We start from the raw sequence: 4,425 nt of genomic DNA, 5'->3' as shown, positions 1-4,425 counted from the left end.
AAAAAAAAAAAAGAGATTTCTTTGTGCTCACTCTTTCTAAATGTTTACTTTGAAAATCAATCCCAAGAAGGAAATGTATTCGACGAAAGTCTTACTCTTTTCTCGGAATTCTTTTGTTTTCTTAGGAACAGGCAAATAAAAAAAGCTCTTAAAACCTTTCAAACTCGAGATATATAGATCAATTTCAAGCAAATGGAATTCAACTTTCTAGTTAAACTTGAATAATTTTTTATCTTTTTAACAATACTTTAAACCAGCCAATTTGCTCGTTAAAAAATACTAATGACGAATTAATATACACGTTATACGTACGAAAGATCAAGAATTTTTAACGAAGCAACGACAACTTTATTCCGCTTTATACTCTTCCAACTCTCAATCCTGAAAAATAAAAAATAAAATTCCGAGAATATCGATCAAAATACTAGCCGACACGTCTCCGATTTAAATAATTTTAATTCTCGTTTCGAAGCATCTTTTAGGTATCTTTTCATTCGTAAAAAAAAAAAAGAAAAAAAAACTGTTTACGGTCAAGTTCAACCACTCCATAAACCCTCTCACAAACGAGTGATACCTCACCCTGAAAATTACATTCATTCGATCCTCCAACACCTCCACCACCTCGCTTGGCCTGCACTCGTTCCAAGACGAATCTCGCATGCATCGAAACGGAAAGTAAAAGTTGATTGGATCCGCGACGCAAGTTGCAGAGCCGCGACCTTCGAGACGATGACGGCCACCGCGCGTGAGAAATCAATTAACCCGATGAATATATATTGGCTATTAGACAGTGGGCGAGCGAGAACCGAGCGCGCTTTTGCGTTAATAATGTATGACATGTTCTTGCAGTATTGCTTCGGGCGCGCGGCAATCATTTCGAGCCACTCCGCTCGCCCTCCCCGCTAATGAGATGCACCCCTCGAGAGACTTTACCATTGTTGCCCCGTAGCCGCGTTCCCGGTATCTTCCCTGACCTTCGGTCATGGGTTTGTTGTACCACCGGCCGCCGCCAGATTTCACCCTCGTAAAAGTTTGATCCCGTGATTAACAGTCGTGGAGAAGAGAGAGAACGAGGGAAAACTTGTGGAAAACTGGAGGGAGGGATTCGTGTCCTGGGGATTGCTCGCCCACCACCGGTTGCTAAAATCGTTTTCGAAGGAATTAAACCCGATTTACCAAGAGTAACGCGATTTTCTCCTGTTCGCCTCGAGGAGATTTATTTCTCGCCTCCCCTCCCTCCTTGTCAACGAGGGAGGATGTTTGTTACGCTCCCTTTCCACGCGTTCCTCGAAAGGGATGGTATTGAAGAAAAAAAAAAACGGAAGAGTAACCCGTTTTTTCGCCTCCCTTCGCCGTCTAATAAATATATCTCGCGTTATCTCGTTCGAATTTTCTTTTTTTTTTCGCCCGTGAAACGAGAAAAGAGAGCTTCTTGGGGAGGAGGGAATTGGTCGGAGGGAAATTCGTTCGATTAGATAGTAGCATTTAACTCGTTCCCTCTGGGGCTGATTGGGGGAAAAGTGAAATGCTCTGTAAACTCGAAGAGCAACACTTATCTGCATGCATTTGTTCGTTGCGTTCGAGGAACCGCGCGTCCGCCGTGGTTTCGTCGTAAAAGCAAGGCCGAGTGCTATTTTATGGCAGGTTAAATATGGTTGTCATCCTGATGATAAGTCAAACATTTCTCGAAGTCGTCAAAATGTCAACTCGTCGTCGTGTCGTCCACGACGACGCTATCTGTCCCTCCTTCGGCCGCCGCACACGGAAAAGGAAGAACCCTTCCGTTCCATAAACGTTACACGGGGAACGAAAGAATTTCAATTTTCTGCTAACACTTTATGTACTTATCGCGGCTCGTTCGCGTCTCGGGGTATTTTAAGATGTATCGTCACGCTGGAAATGGATATTTGATGAGAAAGGTAAGCAAACCGTGGCGTGGATATTTTTCACGAAAATAGCGTGACGTTACGTTGCACGGTAATAAAGTCGCTTTGTTGGGCAAGAATTTATCTCTCTTCGGAACAGACGTGATTCACGTCCTTATACGTATTCGTTTCTTGTTTTCCGTTCGAAAATGCTCCAAGTAAATAAATTAAAAGTCTAAATTTAAAATGAGCCCGAACGAGGAGTATACTTTTGGTATATCTTTAGAAAATTTCAAAGCAAAAGTTGACGTACGCAAAAATGTCAGTTTATTTATAGCGAACCGATGTTTTGAACGAAATATTTTATATTATAATGTCGCGACGAATAACACACCACCCTCTCCTCATTTACACGCAAAACTAATTTTCGCTCGATGGTATTTCTTTTTAAAATTTAAAGAATCGAGAGGGATCGCATTAAACGCAGCCTCGTCATAAAAACTAATCCCAAATGCGATCCATCGAGTTTCCAGGAATTCCGAGTATTTCATTTCCCTTATCGGCTCCTTTTTATTATCTTCCCGAACGTGGATACGAAAAAAGGTATCGTACGACCGAAATCTGCCCGAGAGCCTTGGCCGGCTATCTCAGACTCTCGTTCCTTCGTCCAATCGAGAGGGCAGCGAGCTAAGGTTTCCCAAGTTCCATTACAGCGACGAAGGATGGACCAATAGACGAATGGATAGCTTAGCGGTTCCGTTATCTGAGGAAGGGTTTTAGAGCCTAATCTGGGTTCTACGAGGATACGCCGTGTCACAGCTTCTCCGTTGTTGCACACGTACACACTCGTGTCCACGTGCACATACGCGGCGAGGAACGCCAGGTACCAAGATATCCAGGTATATCCTTAGGTCCTGCTGCCTTCGAGGACGCATTTGTCACTCCCCAACTGACATCGCCGAGACAATGCGAGATTACGAGGCCAATACGAACGTTCCATTCGAGTTCGATGCGATTTGGAGGCCAATGCGCGATCCTGGATCGGCTATCTCGTGTAAGAAAATTCGCGAAATATATATGTTCTCCTACGATGTCAATCGTGTCTTTGGTAAGAGTTAAGTGCAGGATATCTTTCGTTATTGTCGTTTTATTATCGAATGGAATGTGTCTCACGTTAGATGATTTAAGAAACATCTAACAGAATCTAAAATTTAATACGTAGTTTAACTCCCTTCGAATATTTCGAAGTATTTATAATTGCATTTTTGCTTTTCGCAAAATTTCGAAATGGAAACTGATTTGATTAAACTGAAAATCAACGCGAATCCTCAGAGTCGCGTAAAAAGTTTCGATAGAAGAAAAGTTGTTAGTAAATGGGATAAAATTCCTTTCTTATATTTAGCCACCAAGTGATATTAAATTGAGAAAAACCAACAAAATCACGTAATGCTCGAATCAACCACGCTCGTGAAACAATCTTCTTCGCTCTAATTCTCTAAACGGGATACAATTTCCTTCCCCTCTTGATCCACGTTTTTCTCTCTTTCTCTCTCAACTAATCAAACGTTCCTTCCATTAAACCGCCTTTTCCTTTTCCATTCCTCCGCCAAGCCGAAAAAAAACGTCTTCGTTCGTCCGAAGAATCAAACGCGTTTCAATCATCGAAAGGAAGTTCATACAGGGACATGCCTCCATTGACCCGATCGTTGCTCGATACAATCGGCGATAACCGATGATGGAACGGCTCAAAGGGGACGAAACATCCCCTCGTCTCCCCGTTTCCAGGCGACTCTTGGAAAAGGAAACGGCGCTCCTAATCGAAAACAAAAGAGGTTTCCAAGGTTTCGATCCGTTTCGCCCTGACAAAAGAAGAAAGCAAGGGGGGAGAGGGGTGGTGTGTTCTTCTGATTAATTTCGCCTTTCCACGTCGATGTACGTAATCCGCCTAGTCACGGAAGTCTATTCGACTCCACCCTCCACAAGGTTCGACGGCCCGATGACGAGAGCATAATAACCCAAATCGCGAAGGGGGATTGAGGCGCGAGACCCTTTTCCCCTATATTTTGTCTTCGAGCATGAGAAGAAAGAAAAAGAGAGAGAGAGAGAGAGGGAGAAAGGGATTCTTGAAAAATAGGCCGACCGATTTTCCAGGAGGCACGAGGAGTCGCAAAGGACAAAGGGAGATTTTTCTAGGGTTTTTCGACTCGAAACGAGGGACAAGGAAGATCGGAAGCCGCAACGACAAGCATCGCCTTAGGGTCTATCCTAATTCCGTGGAAATCCTCCCGGTTCCGTGGGTTGATACGTTCCTTGGAAAAGAAGGGAGAGATCACGAGAGATATCACCACGTCCTTAAACGCAACGTCGAACTTTTTCAATAGGGAGCAGCGGTTTTTTTTTTCTTTTTTCTTTTTTTCTTCAGTAGCCCCGGACAAATCGGGCCTCGCCACTGTCCCAGCGTAGAAGCGTACTAGTCGTAACGATGGCTCGTTAATAATCTTGGACTCGATCCCTGGACGCAGGAGGGTGGACTCGAGTGCATCCGTGGCATTGTGAACGC

At 43.8% G+C, this 4,425-nt stretch overlaps 2 long non-coding RNA genes across 2 annotated transcripts in view; one reads left to right on the top strand and one right to left on the bottom strand.

Annotated features, from left to right (window-relative positions):
- The window catches only part of LOC116186258, a 106,478-nt gene that overhangs the window by 100,761 nt on the left and 1,292 nt on the right, over positions 1-4,425 (top strand). The window lies entirely within an intron of this gene.
- The window catches only part of LOC116186259, a 12,183-nt gene that overhangs the window by 6,900 nt on the left and 858 nt on the right, over positions 1-4,425 (bottom strand). The gene's annotated exons all lie outside the window — the stretch shown is intronic.

Source organism: Apis dorsata, unplaced genomic scaffold, assembly GCF_000469605.1.
Source record: "Apis dorsata unplaced genomic scaffold, Apis dorsata 1.3 scaffold_527, whole genome shotgun sequence".
Taxonomy (NCBI): domain Eukaryota; kingdom Metazoa; phylum Arthropoda; class Insecta; order Hymenoptera; family Apidae; genus Apis; species Apis dorsata.
The sequence above is the reverse complement of the archived record's forward strand: the minus strand, read 5'-3'. Positions and strand labels throughout refer to the sequence as shown.